This window comes from Rhinolophus ferrumequinum, chromosome 6, assembly GCF_004115265.2.
Source record: "Rhinolophus ferrumequinum isolate MPI-CBG mRhiFer1 chromosome 6, mRhiFer1_v1.p, whole genome shotgun sequence".
Taxonomy (NCBI): domain Eukaryota; kingdom Metazoa; phylum Chordata; class Mammalia; order Chiroptera; family Rhinolophidae; genus Rhinolophus; species Rhinolophus ferrumequinum.
This window is the reverse complement of record NC_046289.1, coordinates 80,897,679-80,920,984: the sequence shown is the minus strand read 5'-3', so window position 1 is coordinate 80,920,984 and position 23,306 is coordinate 80,897,679. Positions and strand designations below refer to the sequence as shown.

Genomic DNA, 23,306 nt, shown 5'->3' with positions numbered 1-23,306 from the left:
TCACTGATATAGAAGTTCATGCCTTACTGGACCCTGAGAAGAGACTGCAGGTGACAAACTGCTGACACTGATCTCTGTTTTGGAGACACTGTTGTTTTGTAGACTTGGGCAGGAAAGAAATTCCCAGCTACAAGTTTGAAGAAGTGGCTGGGCCTCTCCCATTCTAAAGAGGGTGTCTTAGGCGAGTGGGACTGCTGTTCCCAGGAGGGCTTCCAAAAGATCTTTGAATAATGCATGGTTTGAGTTGCAGCCGCCACTGCAGGGAATTTTATAATGCCTTCATGTTCAGCTACGATGCAGGCCCCTTTCAAGGACCTGTTCTAGACCTTCATGAAGAGGGAGGTCAGGACGGCTTATAAAGCAGCCTTGTGTGCACCTCAGAACTGCCTTCCTTTCCCCAGCCTCCTCTGAATTGCACTATGACCTTGCACAAGGCTTTCTTTCTCCTAGAGGACAAATCTGAGATTTGAACACCTCAATTTTCATAATGTTTTGACCAAAGAGACTAAACATAAATGCAAATGCGTGTTATAGTTTTGATGACCAATCGTTTTCCACCACTACTCCCCAGCGCGCGCACACACACACACACACACACACACACAGCACTTTATAAGACAAATTAAAGAAAGAAAAACTTCACATTCTACTTAGAAAAAAACATAGCAAGAGATAAAACACGCAATGCCGTTAAAGTCAACATTCTAATAATTAGAGGGCTTGGTTCTCAGGACAGATTGTCTTGCTGTTACAATCATTTTCTGAAGACCTTGGACTGAAGTCAGAGAGCATCTGCGAAGGATCTCAGTCACACACACACCCTCCCAATACACCCGCCGTTAATACTGGCCACTGGGTGGTGTAGGAGACAGGCTATCGGCTCACAGTCTGATAATTCATCCAGAGGGGACTTTGAACCCAAAAGGGACTGTGCCACAAAGAATGAACTCCTGGGGATCCCTGGCATCAAGTTTAGCTCATGCGTTGAGTTCTAAGTGAAGGAGGACTTGTTAGCAAGTAAAATAATGAAGTCTGGTTATCAAGCCTCAGGCTACCACAAATGGACAGAAGCAGGACGGGGATGATGGCATGAGGCCTGCGCACAGGTGGCTTTTCATGGAGGGGGACAAATAACGAAGGGTGGGATGGGGAGGGATGGACCAATAGATTGTTATTTGATGTGTGTGGGCTTACTTATATGTTTGGTTATATTTAATGGGAGAGATTTTTAGGGGGTTTATATCCTAAGGGGAAGGGTCAATGAAGAAAGAGAGGTTTGAAGATACAGGTCGTAGAGAGGAGCTGAGCAGCAGGCCACAGTGGGCAAGGGCCCCAGGAAGGGGGAGGGAGTTGGGACAACTGCAGGCAGAACAGGGACACGAGGGATTTGAGGCAAAAGTTTAAACTGTTGCTGAGAGGACAGGGGAAAGGCTGACGAGTAGAACTGCCTGATGGCCCAGAGGCCCTCCTGACAGTCTACCTGGGTACAGGTGCGCCAGGAGAAGCTCACAGGAGAGAGCAGAATCCCTAAGGAGCAGGGCAGCTGCAGGAAGCTATTCAGAGGTGTGGGGAAGGACTGGAATTGGTAGTCAGGAAGGTTAACTGACCACACTAGGCCCACAATATACGGTCAATTCCAAAGGCAGCCTCCCTGGGTTCTAGGGTCATCAGTACATCCTGGTGAGACATCAGACACCCTTGCTGGCAGGTGTCCTTCTGAGTGCTCTACAAAAGGCAGACCAAGGTCCAGCATGAGGAACAATGTGGACATCGCTACTGGGCTGTAGAAAATCCCTGCCAGGAGAATCTTTCTCCCTACTGTTCTGTGACTTAATCGTGAAGTAAGTAACTTTACGGTTCTGAGGTGACTCACTTGACACAGGTACTGCCACCCTGTAGCTTAGCAATAAAAGGAGAGATAAGAGCAGCCCGGAAGCAATTAGGGAGCAATTGGAGAATGTGGTTCTGCGTCCTGTCATCTGCAGCCGGGCCGTGTGCCAGGCAGCCAGTGGGTCTGGCCTGGGGACTCAGGCCTCGCTTGGTTCCCTGTGCTCACCTGGGCACATGGCTTAGACTGGGCGTCAGCTTCCGCCTCTGTAAAGTATGGAGTTTGCCCGAGAATCTAGATAATTGCGAAGCTGTTCCCTGACTCTGTTTTTCTTTATAATTCTTCATTAATTATGTTTTAAGATGTAATGCCTGCTTCTGGAGTCCAAGCATCTCTGGCAACCTAAGTCTACCATGTAGCAACCAATAAAATGGAAACATTCTGCCTAGGACCCCGAGGAGGGTGTCACGATTTGCTGTTCGTGTTGTCAGTTACCCTCTAGAACAGTAGCTTTGCCAATTGGGACTTCTGGAATATAAATGGTGGGGAATGATTCAAAAAGCCTTCTCTTCACTTTTTCTTGGAGTGAAATTCTTACCTCCTTTCCCTGGAAATGTCTACACTTCATTGAGGAGTGGGGTAAGATAGGAAACAGATAGTACTAGAGTGGAGAGGGGACGAGCTCCAAATGAATAAAAGGCTGGAAAGTGTGAAAGTGTCACCAGTGTGAAAGATCAGAAGAAATTACAGCTATACCTTCGCCAAAGGCATAAGTAGTTACTTAGATATTTACTTAAATAATCCCCCTCCCTCCCATCACCATCACCACCGCCCTCTAAAAGACGCGGCGGGGAGTGGTGGAGAGGCAAACCTACAGTAGGATAAGCCACTCTGCCCTGCCCACCGGGCAGCATCCACAATCTACAACCCAATCAGATTTTCCAAGGGCCCTGGGTGTGGTTAAATGTCAGGGGGACTTACAATGGAGGCCTCTCTGCATCCCGATCTAGAAGAACCCCAGAGTACTAGTAGTCCACCTCTACTTCATTGGTTGGCATCAGTTTATTTCCCTCAAAACCTGCCACCTTTTTTCTCACACCTTCCTTTTCCTGCTCTGCTTTTACAAAGAACAATCGGATTCACTGTCTCTACATCCTCATCCCACTGTAAAGCGGCTGTTCTCTCTCCTGTCACTCAAACTGGAGATACGATGAGCAAGAGGGACACGGCCCCGGCCCTCATCCCACTTCATCTAAAGGGTAAACCAGCCCTTTCCTATACAATCCATCCTCTCATTAATTTTTACCTATCAAATGTTACTCCTTGGACTAGCCACTGCCCTCTAATCTCCCTAGCAATCATTATTCATCTTTTCAACGGAAGCTCAGAAACCTTTTTCTACTCCCTTGGTGGGCTTAAGTCTTGTTTTCCTGTGTTCCCACAGCACTTAGTACATCATGAAGCTATTATTGGTAGGGGTTGGTTGGTTGGTTGGTTGGTTGGTTGGTTGGGTTTTGCACTTCTGTCTATTCACTAGGACGGTAAATTCTTTAACAGAGGGGACTACATGTCCTGTCTCTATAGCTCCAGTGCCCAGAAGAGCGCGCATCTAGCATCGAACTAACAAAAATGTATTAGCTAGTCCTTATCTCAGATAATAACACTCCACTATTCGGCCTTTCACACTACAAACCTCAGGGCCGGGCCATCTTTGGATCACCCTTGTCTCTCTTAGTCTACTCCATCAAAGTCCTGACAGCTGCCTCTGAAATACTGATTCTCTTTTCTGCTCTCCAAGCCCTCAGTCAAAGCCTCATAGCAGCCCTTGTCTCTTCCCACCTGACCCGTGGCAATCACCTGCTCACAACTTTTAGCCCTCCCCCCACTGACAGATCTTTCAAGTTGTTGCAAACGTGATTTTCTAAAACACAGATCTAATTGTGCAACTTCTCTATTCAATAGGTAACATCTTAACATCTTAGCAGGGTTCCAACTCACCTCCCCAGTCTACATCATACCTCTACTCTGTGACTTACATGCCCCAACCAGCCATCTATTTATCATTAAACTAGTACATTCCATGTTTGCTTCTGCTTTTATGCCTTTGCATGTGTTATTCACCCTACCTAGAACACCACCACCAATCCATTTTACACACACACCACACACATGCACAAACACACACATGCACACAAACACATTTTCCTGGAAAACTCTTATGAGGGATAGAGGCCTATATCAAATGCCAACTTCTCTCTGAAGCGTTTCTTCAGTCTAGCAGAATTCATTCTCTCATACTCCTTTGTTCCTACCCCTAGTGGAGCATTAATGTGCTGAATTCTAATTCTGTCTACAGAGTTGTGTCCCCTACAATACTGTAAACTTGTCGGTGCCCAAGACATACCTAATTCATCTTTGCAATGCACACAAGCCGTATAGTACCAACATACAGAAAGTTCTTAATCAATGTTTTCACCACTGCTGAAGATGATTGTTGGAGTACACATGTCTGGAAATACTCGAAAAGAAAATACAAAACATTTCACCTGAATGCTGGGGCCATCACTGGTCCACAGGCAGAGGAATAGAATAGATAATCCTTCTCAGTTCTAGTCTGATTCTCATACTTATTGAGTATCTATAATAGACCAAGTACTGTGCTGGGTGATTTTTAAAAATCAATCAATCATCTTATTCATTTCTCACAACCGAGCTGTGAGGTAGGCAAATTATTTCCCTTTCAGTGCTGAAGAAATAGAAGCTCAGAAAGGAGAAAACACTTGACCAAGTTCCTGCAGCCAGCCAGCAGCAGAGACTGGCGTGCAATTCAAAGCCTGCACAACTGGAAGTGAAGCACAGCAACACCCCACTGGCCCTAGTGAATGGGAAAGAGCCATCAAAGGAGAAAAAAATAAACAAACAGAAATTTGCATGATTTTCCCTGTAGCCTAAGTGAGCCCCGGTCTCTGATGAGATTGCGCCACAAGAAGTGTAAAGGCTCAATAAAACCCAGTAACAGCTATATACAATGTCAGAGGGCTAGTGCATGGGGGGAGAGGAGTTATCACTTCGTGAGGGGTGTAAATGTCTAACTATGACATTGTTTTGTACACCTGAAACTAATAAACAAACAAACAAACAATAAGAATCTGATCCTTACTACAATTGCAGTTGGAAATAGCCCGTGCGGGAAGGAGAAAGATTTCAGAGGCAATGAAGAAAACTCTAATTAGTCCCTCACATCACACTTTACTTAGCGGAATCCAAAACAAACTCTAGATGGCATCCCTTTAAATGCCCAGTGATTCCTTACTTACTCTGCTTTGAAATAGCTGCCAACTCATCTGTTTGCTGCCTCCTTTCCTTCCCGTGCTGGCCTCACTGGCCTCCTAGCTGGTGTCTGTCCTCCCCATTCCCTTCATCCTCCGACATTTATGGTAGAGCCTGGCCTCAATTCCCTGATCCCACCAAGTTCCTCCTTTACCAGACCATTGCTCACGCTGTGTTCTCAGCCTATGATGATGTTCCCCAGCTTCTCAAAAATATATATTCAATAGCCAAAGGCAAAACAATCTGAGCAATGTAATAAATAACCATAGTATTGGATTATAGCCTAAAGCATAAAATAAATATCCATGAGTCTATACTGAGATAAATAATTGAATAAATAAATGCAGGAGTGACATTCCTTAGCAAAAACAATTCCAGTTATTAACTGTAGAGGAAGGAGGGAAATCAGAAAATCACCATTATATCACAGTAACAGCTGCTACAGGACAGATCCATTGATGAACGCTACAATCAGTGGGGCAAATGTTCAGGAAAAAGAGGATATTTGCATAGTCTCTGAATGCCTCCCCCAAATTTAATAATGACTGGGCGTGCTAATAACACATGCCTACAGATTCTTTGATGGACCCCCCTCTAACAGGTAAGGTTCAAGTCCCCCCCCACTCCTTGAGTGTGGCTGGACTTAGTGACTTGCTACAAAGGAATGTAGCATAGAAAGGAAAAAATAGTAGCTTTACTGGCAACACCACCGTAACCACGTGATCAAGGGTAAAATCACCAGCAATCAGTTGTGTGACTATCAGGAGCCCTCTTATATTATGAGATGAGAAAGGCACATCACTTCTGCGGTCTTCTGCCCAAAATCTATAACCTCAATTTATGTGGGAGAAAACACCAGACATACTCAAATTGCAGGAAGTTTTAGAAAATACCACTAGTCTTCAAAAGTACCAAAGTCATAAAAGACAAGGAAAGAAAGAGAAACTGTCATAGATTAGAGAAGACTAAAGAGATACGATGACTAGATGCAATGTGGGATCCTAGAGTGGCTCCTGGAACAGAAAATGGGCATTAATGGAAAAAATAGGAAAATCTGGGGTGGGGGGGAGTCTACACTTTGGTTAATAGTGGTGTGTCAATGCTATTGCAGACAGTGCCGTGTGAACTGGTGCATTGTTGTGATGCAAGAGCCATGAATCGTTGGCGAAAAGTTCAGGTCGTCTAACTTTTTCACGCAGCCTTTTCAGCCCTTCCAAACAGTAAACTTGGTTAACTGTCCAGTTGGTACAAATTCATAATGAATAATCCCCGATATCAAAAAAGGTTAGCAACGGCGCTGCAACAAGTTCATGAACTTAATTGTCAAACCTTATATATGGGGAAATTTTGGATGATCTTCTCAACTCTTTTATAAATCTAAAATTATTTCAAACTAAAAAGCTTTAAAAAGTATTCCTTTCCTTTCCCTGCTTCTTATACGTATACGGCATTTCCATTTTTCTAAAATGAGCATGTTTTCTTGATAAATCAGGAACAAAAAGAAAGATGTTCATACTTAAAGACCATCTTCTTGGAGAAGGCGCCTCTCAAGAGGGTGAATTGCTCCTTATGCCTCACTCTCTCAGGGTTTTGTCTGCTCAGTAACTCTGTTATAGTGCTCAGTTCTTCCTACTTATTTTAAGTTGTTATGCGTGTCTCCTTTTTGGCAGCTCTACTGAGGCCAGGGCTCTGTTAATCCCACCCAGCATTTAGAATCCAATGAGTGTTGGCTGAGTTACTATCATGGAAGGAAGCCTCCATCCATCCAAGGCCAGTCCCGGAGCCAGTCCCAGCTTTGGGACCAGCCAGCCAGCTGCTGTTTCTCCAAACCCTCTCTGCACCTGGGGCCTCAGCAGGTGTCTGCTCTGATGCAACCTTATACCAGACCTCTGAAGCCAATCAGTCCCATGACAATTCTAATCTCTACCCTCGCTGGTCACCACTGAGCATACAGCCTGTATGGTCATTAATACTTACCCAGTGGGCTTCTCATACTGGTCCAAACATCTTCCCATCTGGCCCACACACCACGGCTTCTCTCGCTTTCCACTATCCCCACCCACCACTTCAGCTCCAAAGTAAGCTCACATACAGCCTGTACCTATCCTCAGAATATTACATTCTCCTATCAGCTTTTTGGGATCATGGCTCTCCTGCTGTGACACTCCTGTTGAAGTTTAAAAACCAGAATACCCCTAGAGTAAATGGCTACAGCTGACTGCATACATGCCCCCGCCCTCCCCTGCCCACCACCACCACCACCACCACGAACACACAGGTTACAGACAAAACCTAGAGGGCGGGGGGGGAAAAGAAAAACAAAGCATATTCAAATTTCTTAGAGGCAAAATTTCTTTCTTTATGAGAAAATAAGCAAGTATTTGTTTTTATTCTGGGAACAAATAGTTTCCTGACTTCTTATATTAAGCATCAACCGCAAGATTTACACAGGAATAGGGATACCAAGTTCTGGACCAAGGAAGTGTAAGAAGTGGCAAAGATCAATGCTGACCTCCACTTTTGGTGCTTTACCATAAACCTAAACTTTGTACTTGGAAATCTGACCCGGAGCTCTAAAACAGGAAGTTGGGAACTGGAGTACCCTTTTGGAGCCACAGCTAATGCAAGTGGTATTTCAGAACCTTTGAAGCAACCCTTTTCAAGCTAGGTTAGCAACAGCATAAACACAACGCTTTGGGGTGCCTTGTTTCAATTCTGTGGGAGACAATGGTCTGGGCGTGGCCTGAGAGTCACGTGGATATACTCAAAGATAGCTTCTCCCATTCAGTAAAGTGTAGCGGATACTTTTTGCTTTTCATCTGCAAACTTTCACCATCTTTTGAATAATAAGTAATTGACAGCAAAACCACATACACGGAGAGAATGTCATAGCTAAGGCGGCCATACATACCACAGTGAAGGTTGCACATCACACAGAGGCACCACTTCTGGAGGTGGGGGTTCTTCCCATCACAGATATCACAGATTTATATATTTATTAGTGTGGTTTTCCAGAAACGACAGGAGAACACCATGTTCTAATAAAATCAGTCTATGATGACAATTTCCTAAAGGTAAAAGTAAAGTGGTCTGAGAAAGGATGTCTTTTTCTAATTTGCATTAAGATGCCATATGGACCAACAGCCGCCACAATTTTATTGCATGCTGTAACATTGCTTTCCATTCAGCAATTCTGTCTCTAAATTCTTAAACATCAATCCACAGTAAGAGCCCACAAATATTCCTGACTTTTTGGCTATTCCTCTAAATTTCCACTTGCAGTAACTTCAACTCAGATAAACATTTATAGATATGGGGAAAAAAACTATTTCAGACAAAAATCATAATATGTCTAGTTAAAACAGTACCTTAAAACAGGCATGTTTGGCTGAGCTTTATGTACAGAAACTCATACCAGGTTTTAAAATGCTTACCATTTTTTTTTCCCTGCACAACCGTTCCTTGACCTAGTTTCGCCACTAGAGAGGTGAATTATGTTACATAGTGAAGCTAAAATTTTCCCCTAAATTTATAATGGAGGAGACTAATTAGTTTTCTCTCATCTCCTAAAATAAACTACTCTCTGTGTGAATCACATAATAGTGCTTTTCTTTTTTTTTTAACCGACACTAAATATGTTGACAAATATTTGCTGGGAACAATGACCATATGGTAAGAGCCCCTACCTACTATACTAAGAGCTAGAAATACACCAATGAGTAAAATATGGTCCTTTTCCTCAAGAACTTCCTATTTCAGTGGAAAAGAAGTGTATGGCTACCTGATTATAATTTGTGTATTCTGAAATAGTATGGTAATGTGAAGTTTACTAGCGACATATGCTAGGTTCAAGAATGAAAGGAGGAGGGAGGGATCAACTATATGTGAGGCATCAAAGAAGCTTCGAAGAACTTGTATCAGTTCCAGTTATTTTGCTGTAAGCAACGGAACCCATATGATCTAATGCAAGCAAAAAGAAATGTACTGAAGGAACATGAAGTGGATCGCAGACTCTAAGGAAAACCTGAAGACTTCATCCATACCAAAGGCAGGAAAAGAGAATGCCCAGGGGGATCAGGGGAGCAGGAAGGAAAGGCCGCCATCCACCGTTCCCTGACTTGCTTGTCTGCTTGGTCTGGCTTGGAGTCTTGTGTCCACCCCTTGGGCTAGGAGAGAGAAGGGCATCTAAACTGACAGTTAGCCCAATATCCACAGACGAGGGTAGCTCCTGAGACGGCACACAGGTACCAGAAGGCGAAAGGATGCAAGGCAAGCAAAAGCAGATATCCATCTCAGGGGGTCTCACTGGCAACCTGAGCAAGAGCAGTTCCTGCGTAAGAGGCACGGAATACAGATTGCTTTAGGCTAAGAGTTGACGGAAAGTGAAGCAGAGTATCCTACTCTGTTAAAAAGCTTGGCTGTGAGAAAAGAGAAATGGAACAACAGTAGGAAATAAAGGCAGGATCAAGGAAGGTGTTTTTTGTTGGTTTTTTCTTTTTGGTTCTTGTTTATTTGTAACCTAGAAGAGATGTGAGCATATTTATAGATAGAGGAAGGAGCCATAGCAATAGGAGAGGTTTAAGATCTAGGTGAGTCATGGAAGATGATTTAATCTGGACAGAAAGAGTTACTATTGCCATTTGCCATGCCAGGCACTGACTGTACCAGATACCACGCCAAACATTATCTTCTCATATTACCAAGGCGGCACTATAATTATGTCCATTTCACAGAATGGGAAATTGAGTATTAGAAAGTTTTAAGTAAATTGCCCAAGGTCACACAGCTACAGTGGCAAAGCAAGAAACAGGCACATTTGTTCCAAAACCCATGCTTTTAACAATGTTTTGCCTCTTCCTATAAAACTCAGAGAAAATAGGTCAAGAGGGGTGTGCCAGCTTGTAGATTTGTACCAGGGAGGTAGAACATGGGAGAGATTCCTATTATTTGCTTCACTTTCCTCTGCAGCCATATACCAGCCATCAGCTGAGAAATGAGAGGTTGGGAATGGCACAGTGAGGCTGACCAGTGAAGGATTGTTACAGTGTGAGCTGGGAATGGGAAAGAACTGGCTGTGATAGGAGAAAAGGCCGGAGAAGCATGCTGAAGACTCTATACACACACACACACACACACACACACACACACACAGTCCCCGAGGTTGCACAGGAATCAGTGCCCATGGCCGTGTTACTCTCCAGCTTCTCACCAGGGCTACCCAGTGGGGGTAGGAGGCATCTACTTAAGACAGAGGTAGCGTGATACTTAAGACTGACCCAGGCTCAAGTCCCAGCTCTACAGTGTTCCAAGGAGGGGTGAAAATAAAGAAAACCTTATTCAGATTAGTAATTTCTCTGGCTCTGAGGTCAGATAATCAGAGGTTATTATTTTTATCCTACCTGAGTAAAGTATTGCTTTTAAATGATACACACACCTAAAAATTTCTATCACTAACAACTTCAGTTAGCATCCATCTACAAAGTTATGACCTAAATGTATCAACTAGAAACATCTTTCCTACTTCTATATATTTTTTAATGACTTATAACTTTCTTCTCTTCATCTTCATTTCTTAAAAATCCATGATCACGAAATACTATTTTTGGAGCACAACAGGTAATAATCTTGGATAATATGACAAAAATTTAGAAAGGCCAAAAAATATCTATAGAAAGTATACCTAAAAGGCTTAAAAAATTAAGTAAGATGTAAACTCAGTAGTCCTCCGTGGAAGCAATATTCTCTAACAAACATTTAAAAATCACCTGGAAAATCATTACATTCTTTTTCAAAACCAAGTCCATGATTTAGTGTTTAGTGGGGAAAAAAAGAAGTTACAAGACAAAATGAAAAGCAAGATTCCGGTTATATATTTTTCAAGTATGTACATGTAGATTATAGAAAGTATCTGGGAAAATTTACACCAACTTTTTAAACTCCATTTACCTCTGGGATTGGAATGGGGAGGGCTTGGAGTTACTACCTAGAGGAGAATTTTCATTTTCTACAACACTTTTAATTTTTAAAACATAAGCCTGTGTTACTTTTTAAACTTTCAACTATTTTATTTACTTATTTGCTTATTCATTTATCTGTTTTAATATTTTTTTATTTTGAAATAATTTTAGATTTACAGAAAAGCTGTAAAGATAATACAGAGAGTTCCCGTAATACCCTGTCTCCTCCATTGTTATCACCTCATATTATCAAGGTTCATGCGTGAAAACTATAAAGCTGAACGTGGTACATTACTATTAATTAAAATCCAGACTTTATTTGAATTTCACCTGTTCTTCCATCAATGTCCTCTTTTGTTCCAGGACCCAAACTAGAGTACCACATTGCATTTAATTGTCTTATCTCCTTGGTCTCTTCTGGTCTGTGACAGTTTCTTGGGCCTTCCTTGTTTTTCATGACCTTGACAGCCTCGAGGAAGACAGGCCAGGTATTTTGTAGAATGTTGCCGAAGCTGGGTTTGTCTGATGATTCTCTCATGACTAGAATGGTGTTATGGTTTTATGGAAAGAACACCATGGAGATGATGTGACCTTATTCTTACATCGTATCGGGTACATGACATCAGCATGACATCACTGACGATAACCTTCATCATTTGCCTAAGGTGGTGCTTGCCAGACCTCCACTGTAAATTTACTGTTTTTCCCTTTCCATACTCTGTTCCTTAGAAATAAGTCACTAAGTCTAACCCACCTTCAGGGGGGCGGAGAGGTAGGTTAAGCTCTTACTCCTAGAGACAGGAGTGCTTACATAGGAGGTCGGACAATTAAGTTTCCAAACTCATTGCAACGATGTTGCTAACCTTTTTTTTGATATCAGAGGGATTATTCATTATGAATTTGTGCCAGCTGGACAGTTAACCAAGTTGACTATTTGGAAGTGCTGAAAAGGTCTGCGTGAAAAAGTTAGACGACCTGAACTTTTTGCCAACAATTCATGGCTCTTGTATCATGACAATGCACCAGCTCACACGGCCTGTCTGTAAGGGAGTTTTTAGCCAGTAAACAAATAACTCTATTGGAACATCCTCCCTACTCACCTGATCTGGTCCCCACTGACTTCTTTCTTTACCTGAAGATAAAGGAAATATTGAAAGGAAGACATTTTGATGACATTCAGGACATCAAGGGTAATACAATGACAGCTCTGATGGCCATTCCAGAAAAAGAGTTCCAAAATTGCTTTGAAGTGTGGACTAGGCTCTGGCCTCAGTGCAAAGCTTCCCAAGGGAGTACTTCGAAGGTGACCATAATGATATTCAGCAATGAGGTATGTAGCACTTTTTCTAGAATGAGTTCGTGAACTTAATTGTCAGAACTTGTATGTTATCTGGAATTCCTCTACAAAAAAAGATGTCTCTTCTCCCTGTTTATTTATTTATTCAATCATTTACTTATATTAATATGCACTCACTCATGTACATTTATTTATGCTTTGGACTGTAACTCAATACTACATTACTTATTATATTGCTCAAATTGTTTCAAAATTTGGTCATTAAAAACTCTTTCTGCTTGACTCCTGTGTCACTTTGCCATGCCCCACCCTTCTGTTTTCTGAGCACTTCCTTATTTATTCAGTCTGATGTTCATACTCATCTTAAATTTTCCCCTGCCCTAGCCCTATAATTAGCCATTTCTCCAAGGAGCCCTGATTTCTTTTATTGAAGAATAGTGTTTAGAAACCAAGATCTGGGCACTGAGTGTGTCCCTTCAACTACCTTTTAATAATCGGTTGAAGATTTAATTAGTGTATGTGACGCACTCTTTACCATAGAGCCTGATGTAGGAAGCACTCAATACATGAAAGAAAGCCGTTGTTGTTGTTGTTGTTCTTATTATTATACACATTTGTAAATTTGGAACCTCTAAGTCCTAAACCAAAATTGTATCCTATTAGTCATTATATCAAACCCAAATAGGCCCACAGATCTTTCTATGTTTCTGAGGCTCAGAACCATATAAGGCCAAGAAATAGACATTCCTCCCCCCTTGACCCAGGAGTCTGCATTCTCTGGCCATAAAATATTTTTCCTCGTTTCTTAGCATCTACACAAAGCCATAAAATCAAAAGATTTCTGTGGAAAAAGATGTCCCTTGATTTTTAAGTTTTTAAGTTTAAAGGAAACATTTGAAGGGCATTTCAAAAATAATCATTCCCATATACAAGTCAAACTCACTTTGCGTCTACAGAGTGCAGTTTTGAACTCCTGCCCAAAATAGCTGTTGTTTTGAAATACTGCAATGTCATTGGCATGGAAATGGCCATTGTCCAATAGATTTACAAAAGTCCCTTCAAACAATTCCTGTTGTGTCAAACACCAATATCATTGTTCTTATGGAGTAATAGGTACTAGAGTCCTTTTTATGAACCACGTGAACTATACAAGCATGCTAAGGGGGTGACTGAAAGGGGAGCTGTACCTCAAGTATTCTGGCCGGTTGGAGCGACCACCTGAAATCCTCTGGGCACAAGAATCAGAGATGTGTTCCGGGAGGATCTGTGAGGAGGATCCTGGGGCCAATGGACAGGCTCGGGACACCAGAAGAGAAATGAGTAAAAGATACAGGCGTTACCTTTCCAGGCATCCCCTGGGCCCTGCAGAATTGCTGGGTAGGGAGCACTGTGGCAAACTCACCCTGGTTTAGGACATATCAGAAGCCTCGCAGGGTCCAGGGTAAAAGCACTGCAGGAAGAACGGTACAACATAAAAGGAAGCAGATGTCCCCTGATCTGACAAAACTCTTCTTGAGTTTTGCAGTATCCATATTCTTCTTACCAAATACTCTAGATTTCTATTTTGTTTGTGAATAACTGCCTTTTGCTCTTTGTATTTCAGAATGTATTGCTTTTAATTTTGGTTATTCTTGCTTTGTTCCAGGCCTACATTCTTCTGGGTAAAGCCAGTTGATCCACACGATAGGTTGCAGCTTCTAAAATCCCCTGGCACCTGTCTAGCATATTTCTGGTCTGGCCCACCTTGAACTTTTGCTTTCGTTCCCTGTATGCTCCCACACACCTGTCTCCTGTAGGTCTTTGACCTGCTTACTCCTTCATCTCCATCTCACTGTCCAGAGTACCTCCTGGCCTTGGTTGATGGCCCTCAGGGACTATGTGGCTTCACACAAATGTCCTCCAGACCCTGGAAAGTATCCCAACTTCCTTGAGGAAAAAAAGTTATAAGAACCAAAACAACCAAAGCCATCTTGTGGGAATTTAAGCAAAGCCTCATAATTCTGATGAGGATTCTGTCCTCTCCTCAAGAAAAGGTACAGGAGGGTCCAAGCCAGCAGAAGAAGCAGATGCCTTACTTTCTAACATTGGAGTATTACTATTAACCAAACTTGATTAAAAAGTGGCCAATGGGCAGAGGGCTTCAATTCCAGGCAGCCAACACTGGACGTGCATATACTAAGGTGCATTGGTTTTACAAAGAGAGCGTGGGATTGAGAAGCATTTATGCCTGGGTTCATTTTTGTATCCATCCCTCACCAGCTAAGAGACTCTGGGCAAATCATAAATCATAAGCATCGCTGTAAAATGGTAATCCAGTGTTACAAGATTTGTAATTTACTTTTTAAAAAATTTCAGTATAATCTGTGATACGTATGACGATTAATTTAAGCTTCATTTCTAGGCATCAATTAAAGTGATATCAGGGGTGGTGGGGACGTGCCAGCCAATGTTATTTCGGAAATGGGATGTCCTCACCCCTACCTTGATCAATAACCATTGCCTTACCAGTTAGGAAACTTAAATGAATATTCCTTGGCAAAATTAAAAGATATTCAATACATGTGAGTTAGCTAAAATATTGCAGAAACACTTACAAGAAGAAAAGATAAGAATCCTCAGATGTACCCCTATGTCTAAAACTCGATCCCTAATCTGTCCTTGTCTCCAACTACTCAGTGGGGTGAGAAGAATTTCTGATTGCATGATGCTTAATAAAGGATGCAAAATCCTACCTCCAGTAGCGCTTTTATTCAATATACAGTTGGAGCACCTGAAAAGAAACAGAGCTGGGACTTCATCGGCCAGACCAGATTGTATGAACTATTTTGTGCCAGCTTTGTAATGAATGCTAGTCTAATAAATAACTCTGTATGGTCAACTTTGGTCTGAGGTTTGCATTCATTACAGCTTAACAGCAAGCTTCTTGGGAAGCTACTGTGGATTCCAAAAAGAACCTGAGAAGTGGGTGTGATCAAATTGGCTTTAAAAAATTCTCAATTTTCATACCCTATAGAGTTGTTGAGGAGTTACATGTGAAAAGAGGATGGTAAACTCTAAAATTCAGGACAAACATACTGTCTCAGAAATATTTTTGATTTCCATCACCCAAGTTTCCTCAGGGCTCACCAGCCTGGAGGTACAAATGAAGTGACATTATGGGTTGGTTATATATCACAGTTTTCTGTTTCTTTCACCTTTCTCCCTCTCTTACCAGCCTCATCAGGGTCAGCTACGTAAAAACAGGGCCTTATGTAAAACGTCATGAAGTTCCAGCATGGGTCTCGTGTATGCGCACACTCATTACAATGTGGGCAGGAGAGCGGCCCACACTCATCACGGAGTTCGCCAGAAGGAGTGCTGTTTCCTCCGCACACCAGGCCCCTCCCACTAACACCCGAGAGCAGTGGTCTGTGGGTGGGGGCTCACTCCAGGGGAGATGCAAGGTACACCTTTGGGAGTGTGAAGAAAATATTCGAGTTTCTGTTTAATTTTTGTTTCATCCTTTTTAATTTTTACGTTTGTATATGTTTCATAAAAAACATACAAGAGAGGGCTTAGACGTTTTTTTTCACAGATTAGGATATCAAAAAGAATTTAGAAACCTCTGATTAAAGTATCGGGAGATAATGAGAAACACGCCTTTCTCTCTCTTGCACAATATACTCTCCTGAAGGCTGCTAACTCTGTGCTCCTGTGCTCAAATGAGGAAATGAGGTACAGATTCTTTAGAGCAGGAGTGTCCAAACTGCAGCCCGTGGGCCAACTGCGGCCCGCAATCCATTGTTAATTGGCCCGCAGTAAATTCCAAAAATATATTTAGTTTACTTAAATAAACCAGGTGAGGCAATACGTACTTCACCTCGAGTGAGTGGCCCGGCTGTTTGTGTATTTTACCGCATATGGCCCTTGGTAAAAAACGTTGAAAACAGTTTGGACACCCCTGCTTTAGAGGAATAGCTCATGCGTACAGCCTACCTGTCTGCGCCCCAGCTTTTACAGGACTCAACCCTGGGCGTGATGGAGAGAGAACACCTCCTCGGGACCCACATTATACTGGGCTCAGAATCAGTCCGCCTCTCTTAGGATCCGTTCTCTGCAGAAACCTCTTCTAATCCTGGTGCCAATACATTGTGTCTGCTGATGACACAGACCACCAACTCATCGCAGACATAGGGCAGACATTCAGCACATGGGCCACACATGCCTGGAGCTCCGTGATCCTGGCAATGCAAGCTGAGAGGCACAAGACTACTCCGCAGCTGACAGTGCAGGAACAGTATCCTTTCACTGCTAAATCACATAATCGTTTCCAAAGCAAAACTTTACCTGTACCGGAAGCACCCCTCTAGGCAATTTTGCCCCCTGAGAGTAGATGCATAACCTCTGAGCCTGCTTACATATTCCACACCTATGGGGAAAACGTGAAGTTAACTGTATAGAGTATTTTAATACCCGAGCATGCAACAGATTGTGTGAGATGAATCTGCATTAAAGAAGTAAATACACATTTTAAAATGTGGAATTTCCCTTGACAAGATTGTGAGAGTTTTAACGGTAAGTTTTATTATTCACTGGACCCAAAACAATTTTCTATGGAAATAGTTTCCCCAAATTAGAAAGGAAGTATAAAAAAAAGAAAATTTGATATATAAATATTGATTGTGTTGTGACGTGGTCGTTCCTGTCCAATTTAAGGAACAAGCACAGTAGTCGGACAGGATGCTGGTACAAGACTAATGTGACCACTGAAATCCCACAGGTCTGGGATTGGAACAGAAATTCCCCTAAAACAAGGCCAAGCAGTGAGGCTGGCCATCAGCCGTTAGTCTTCCTTTTATCTTATGAACAGCCCCAGCCTCCACTCACCACTCCTGAGAATTTCCTGTAGCCCAGGCTGTGTGCTAGGTGTCTTATACACACTGTGTCTAAACTACACAATGCTTGGCAAGACAGGTACTATGAAGAAACACAGCGCCCAGAAAGGTAGGCTCTCCCTAGGCACAGAGCTGGTGCGTGTCTGGGATTTGAATTCAGAAGATATAACTGACTCAAGCCCCACTCACCAACATGCCACCTGCCTTCCTCATGGGAACCAGTCATCCAAATCCTTCATGGGGACACAAAGGGTGCTGATTGAACGTCACTGCGAACAATGCCAGCGTTGTGGGCCCAGTGTTACAACTGGCTCCTGTCCATTGGAATTAATCCGAAAGACAAATGAGAATCATGTCTGCAAAACAGAACTACACTCTGATGCTGAAATCAGCAGTATGTAATCCGCTGGAGTCAGGATGCAGTAACTTTATATATCAATTTTGGAACTCTTTGATCAGATAAACTTTTATTTCAAAGTGAAAACAAAAATAACAAACTCTTTAACACATCTCCTGTTCGTTCGAGTCCCCATCCAGTGCTCACAGTGTGCATTTTCTCGCCCTCTTCACCACAGTACACTAGCCATACTGGATACCTGAGGTTGTCCAGGACACAGGCTTTAACAGAGCTGAAAAAGGTTCAGAGCTCAGCTAGGAAGATCACAGGAGATGTAAGGATCTTCCATGAGAAAATATCTAATAATACCAGGGCTATGGTTCAGAAAAGGGGAAGCCACAAGGTGGGAAGCATGACCTAAATCTGTATTACACAATAAAAAATTATTCGGGGTGATCCTAAGCTTATTTTCTCCACATCCCAGAGAGTTAGAAACTCTGCAGGAATTGGTAACTCATGAGTCATCAGCATATGGCTACAGGAGAAGCCATCCACCAGCACAGGATCATCCAGAAAAAAGAAGAGTTTAATATCTGTCCCTTCCAGATTCATGGTCTCGTGGGAATTACTTTACATTAAATAAAACATTAAACTTGTTTACCTAACAGGTATTAAATATATAGTACTCTTCTGAACATTTAACCTCTACGACTTTTTTCAGCTCAAAAAATTCTACAGAATAAAATTTAAAATTTGCTATAAACACCTACAACTAATTGTCCAAAGTTTTCATAAGTTTGTGACTACTACTCAAAACACAAAATATAAAAAAGGAGAACAGTTGAAGTAAATCTGTGACTGCCAAATGAATTGTGAAATTATTGCTCCATAGAGAGTTATTTGACGATGATGGGAGAGACAACCGTCCTATTCTCCCCCCAAATGTCCCCTGGGAACCTTTTCAAAAGCCTACCCTCCCCTACTCTTCCTAGGTATCTGTCCTTTCTTGTGACCATTTCTCTTTTAATCTATTAAGACTTGTTTGCTCTCATAGCTAACCCTTTAGATATGTATGACTGAGGGACTAGTGTGATGGTTAATGGTAACGGTATCACAACCAGTTACCAAGGGTGAAGCAGGTATCAGCACCATTCTGGGAGCCATGGACATTCTGAGATTCTCCGCGCCTGTGAGGCAGGCCTCAGCATTCCATTCTACAAACACGGAAACGGTAGCTCAGCAAGTTGAACAACTTACCCAAGGCACATACAAGTTAGTAGCAGGAAAGCAGAATTCAATCCCAGATCTGTCTTTCACCAAAGGCCCAGTGTGCTCTTTGCACTACTTCCCAAAGTCATTTGAGGACTGACTTCCTCACTGGTTTATAAAAATAGTCAAGACTAACATTGTTATGATAATTAACATTAAATTATTTTATTGGGTTAAATTAAATTATTGAGTTGACTCACTGCAGATTGGGTGAAACTGTCGCTATTTGGCCATTTTTGACCTATAAAAACAGGAATTCCATATGGTTTGACCTTATAAAAGCACAAACACTGGTATTTTTTATGAATGTCTGGAGCAATAGTGTGATTTTCTAAAGAGATTCCACACCCAATAGGACGGGTAAAAGAGAGCCAAATATTTCACTCAGCTCATTAACAGAAAAGACATGTTATGGATAAAAAGAAAAAGAAGATATAGAAAATACATGAATTTGCAAGATAAGGAAACTATTAAAAAGTTTGTTATCACAGTAACTTGTCAAAGTGAAATCTTGTGTATTGACAATAGTTCAACCATCAACAGTACTGTGAAACACAAGATAACAAAAAACACAAGGATAAAATTTAAATGGTGTATAAATTAAAATGATTTCATCTAAATGAGGGCACTGAGCACATTTAAAACATTCTATGGAACATCATTTAAGAAAAATCGCAAGGCTGAACAATTGAAAGGTATGGAGAACCCTGTAAGTGAGACAAAATATAAGGCTAAAAGGAAACAAAAATCATTTAAATTTCACCCTTTTGTTTTATTGTGAAAGAAATTAAAGTTCAGGAAGATTATATCAGCAGGTGCCAAGACTCAGGTTCCTTACTCCCAGTCCAGGGCTCTTTAAAATATCAGAATAACATGCTATTTGAACACAATAATGTCTCTGTGTATGGCAACAGCCATGGGATGTACCACAGATGTAAAAAAATTTTCATAAAGCATAATTTTTATCTTATAGCATGATGAGGTTACTCAAAGTAAATATTAATAGCATTACATTTTCTTATTCAGCCTGTTATTATGGTATAACAAGAACACTGCCTTCTCCCAGGATGTTTTCCTAATTGCTTTCAGATATCGTTTTGCCTTTTTAAAGAGGAAGGCATTCTAAAAATAGAATGGTTTGAATTTCAAGGAAAAACAATCTCACACCTGCTCACTGAGAAATACTCAATTCAAAAGCATAACATTTGGAATATGTCTTTGATACAAAATTCAGCTATAGACATCCACTGCCAAAATAGAGTCTGTCTCTAATTCAAAATAAATAGCAGAAATCAGCTACCTTAATTATTTCCTTCATATATGAGGCTGTCTGTTCTTCTGATCAAACAACTGTATTGCTGTGTGCCTGTGTTTTGCTTTATTTCTCATTAGAGCATTTTTAATAGCAAAAGAGAAGCGTGAGCTGCTCTGGCTTATCATTCTCCCTATCTGGTTCTTTCCTGGAAGATCCTTTCAAAATCCAGCAATCCATAAATCAATCTGAAATTTACAGTTAAGATTAAATGTTTAAAGGAGAATAAAAAATTGTGGCTGAACAAGACTCAAATTCACTAAAGAAATGGAAAGAAAGAGACAACCACCAATAGAAGAACCAATGTATCTTTCAAATGACCTGTGAAACCCCACCTCCTTTGCAGAAACCTTACGGACAGGAAGAACCCATCAGAGCTGCCAGGACAATACCTCTGCTTTCAATGGAAGAATTTAAAATAATTGGATGGTGCACGATGCCCTAACCATCAGCCATAAGAGACTCTTGCCATGTTATCTGAAATAGCAAAAATCACTCAAGCGTGTTTAGAACCTTGAAAAGTATCACTGTAAAAGAGAATTAATTTTCTGCATACTGAATACAACCATGTTTCCTTCCTCAGAGAGTTAAGTGAATTCATTCATTCTTGCAACAAACATGTAGGGAGCACCTATCATCTGCCGGGCATTATTCTAGGAGCTAAAGAAACATCAATGAACAAAATAGACAAAAACCTCTGCCCTCGTGCACCTTGCTTTATACTTGGGGAGACAAACAATAAATAAGTAAAATGTGTACTTTGCAGATGGTGATAAGTGCTATGGAGAAAAATTAAGTGAGAAAAGGAAATTAAGTAAGAGAATATAAGTGCCTAGCAAAGTATAAGCATTTAAAATATATTAAAGGGTTTTTCTTTGCACTAATAAAAGCTCTGAAAATGATTTCCTTGGTTTTGGGATTGGAGTTGAGGAAAAATTACATTTCTTCTTAGGAGAGTAATAATCTCATCCCACTACTTCTGAGTAGTGAAATAATAATAACTTTTATTTATCAAATGTGGGCTTTGTGCCAATAACTTTACATAAAAACACTTTTTTTCCATCCTGTAAAATGGATATTTTCCCATTATATACAAGGAAAATGACATTCTAAGAAACTCAAAATCACAGATCTAATAATTTTATATTAGAGCTAAGATTCAAAGGTAAATGCCCTTAGCTCCACAATCCACCCTGTTGGCCTAAGAGGACCAAGCAAAAGGTAACATAACCAGCTTCGGAAGAGACACATATCTCCATATTATTTTTAACATACAGGGTTTTTCTTTCTGTTCTTTGCTCTGTAATTATTAGGTTTATTTGCTGTGAAGGTGAATAAATCCATATACTTTGTCTTAATTTTTTTATTATTCTTTAAGAAAATAATGAAAACCATGGTCTCTGGCATGATACTTTTCTCTGGTTCTTAGATGCTAAATCTTAACCCCATCCTTGTGTAAATACCACATTAGATACCCAAACAAGAAACAGCAAAGTGCTGTCTACCAGCTTGACTAAATCTACAATGATTTTTTTTTTTTTTTTGCAATGGCTTGCACCAAATGAGAAGTTTCCATTTTAGGTTGCGGGATCCTAAAATCCCACAATTTACACATATGTATATAGACTATACTCTCTGGGCAGGAAATTAGTGGGAAGGGTGGGTGGTCCCATGAGAGCAGGAGCCATGTTTGCCTTCTTGACTCACAGCATCTCCTGATACCCTAAACCTGGACACCTTTTCACTTTGGTTAGTCAAAATTCAAATGTTTAAAAATCATGGTATCAATTATTTGTTACTAAATTAGTGAAAACCATATGATCACCAGTATGATCCTTGGTTAGTTTGTGCTTGTCTTTATTTTTACCTGGTTTTGTGTTTGTCTTTATTTTTACCTTTATTTTCAGAACTGTTCTTTCTCTTCAAGCAGCCACTTTTCTGAGACAGGTATTCCCCTACAGTGTTCTAGAAGCTACATGCCACTCGTAGCCAAGGCTGAAGCAGCCTGCATCTCTCTGACATCTTGCTGTGCTCCCCACCGTCTCATCGCCCCCTCCCCTGATTTTTATTTCGTTTTAATTGAAAATGCAATGTACTAATAACACTGAAGAACAAAATGTTTTAAAAACTGCATTTGCACACTTGTTTTCATTTCTGCATATCGTCTTCTGCCAGTAAGGCCTTGCTGTTTCAGTTATTTCTAGCTGATGTCACAGACAGCCTGCCTCCAAGTGATTAACAGGAGTTTTAAAGAGTCATTCCCTTGTAATGCACACAGAAAACAGGTTAAATACAGCGCAAAATTTGAATTAACGCTGAAAAGCTAAATGTAAGTAAATTAGTGCACAATCGAATGGAATGGGAATAAACAGTGGCTGGGGAGCTGAGGGCCTGGGGGACTGCAGTGTGGAGGGTTATGGTGGGTTCAGAGCTGTCCCAGAAGGTGACGGTGACAGGAGGCTGGTGGGATGCAAACAAATAACGAGCACTAAGAACTGAAAAGGCTGAGAGTGGCCAGTAAAAAATAATCTTGAGTGGACCAGAAAAAGTAATGAGTTATGTTAGAAAAAAAAATTTAAATCAAGGAATTGAATGAAAAGAACAGAAGATGAGAGGGCAGTCCCAGATGTGCCTGGGGCTCCATCTCAGGTTACCGCCCTAACAAGGGAAGAAGTACTCAGGACCTTCCAGAAGCAGAGCCCAGACAGCACTATGGTAAATCTACGATGAGCTCTCCAGGTAATCTACACACGCATGCCTTTGGTCCTCCTAATTTGCAAAGTGTATATTCCTTCAGCACATGACCTTGGACATGGTAGACATTTGACGCATTTGTTGATTGTTGACTATTGGTGAAATCATCTGAAACAGCTTGTTTAACAGCTTGTACCGTGGTGGATATGATGGGCATTAGGATTATTTCAGGGTACAGAGTGAAGGCCATGGGGCTTGATCCTTGGAGAAGACTCCGCCACCCCACCCCACTCCATCCCAGCCTTCTAAGAGATAACAAGAACCCCTTATGGATTTGTCAGGTCTTTGTTTATGCTCACATAGCCAAAAAAAGAAAATAATATATTACCTTTTTCCTATATAGCAACT

The 23,306-nt window shown here is 41.3% G+C and overlaps 1 protein-coding gene across 3 annotated transcripts in view; it reads right to left on the bottom strand.

Moving 5' to 3' along the window:
* The window catches only part of AKAP6 (A-kinase anchoring protein 6), a 453,949-nt gene that overhangs the window by 424,053 nt on the left and 6,590 nt on the right, over positions 1–23,306 (bottom strand). The window contains exon 2 of one of the 3 annotated variants that reach the window (XM_033108067.1): positions 8,070–8,226. The exons of the other annotated variants lie outside the window; for them this stretch is intronic. The gene's annotated coding sequence lies outside the window, so the exon portion shown is untranslated. The remainder of the gene's footprint in view (positions 1–8,069; positions 8,227–23,306) is intronic. 3 annotated transcript variants of the gene reach the window in all.